The 594-nt window shown below is 31.3% G+C and overlaps 1 protein-coding gene across 5 annotated transcripts in view; it reads left to right on the plus strand.

Annotated features, from left to right (window-relative positions):
• LOC107675741 (protein FAM13A-like) overlaps positions 1–594 on the plus strand; it is a 53010-nt gene that overhangs the window by 12930 nt on the left and 39486 nt on the right. The window lies entirely within an intron of this gene.

A 594-nucleotide genomic window follows, 5' to 3' on the forward strand; every position in this document is an offset into this window, starting at 1 on the left:
ATATATATATATATATATATATATATGATTATTGCTAGTAAATTCCAGCTTACCTTTCAATCATAGTGAGGTTCCTCTATTTCATTAGTAGTTATAGCAGGCGCACTTCAGCAATTTGATGTGGCACTTTCTCTTCCCGTTGCCCCACACTGTTTTACCACATCCACACACTATTAAAGCCATCACCCTTCCCCTACTTCTTACAGAGTAATTCCTAGTCAGCTTTATTCACTTCCACATTTACTATTCACCTTAAAACCGCCACAAATAATCCTTGTCAACACTTTGTGTTTTGCAGCTTTTCCCCAGCAACTATTACTGCTTTGTAGCTGTTTCTGTAACAGCTATAGCTAAAATAGAAAATATATTACAAAAATTAAAAAATGACAAATATTATGAAAATATTTATTATTATTAACTATAATATAAATTGATTAATAATTATTTTAAATTAAAGGGGTCATATGATGCTGCTAAAAAGAACATTATTTTGTGTAATAAATGTTTATGCGGTTTAAGGTTCAAAAAACATATTATTTTCCACATACTGTACATTATTGTTTCTCCTCTATGCCCCGCCTTTCTGAAACGCGT

Source organism: Sinocyclocheilus anshuiensis, unplaced genomic scaffold, assembly GCF_001515605.1.
Source record: "Sinocyclocheilus anshuiensis isolate Anshui unplaced genomic scaffold, SAMN03320099.WGS_v1.1 scaffold469, whole genome shotgun sequence".
In the NCBI taxonomy this organism is placed as follows: Eukaryota; Metazoa; Chordata; class Actinopteri; order Cypriniformes; family Cyprinidae; genus Sinocyclocheilus; species Sinocyclocheilus anshuiensis.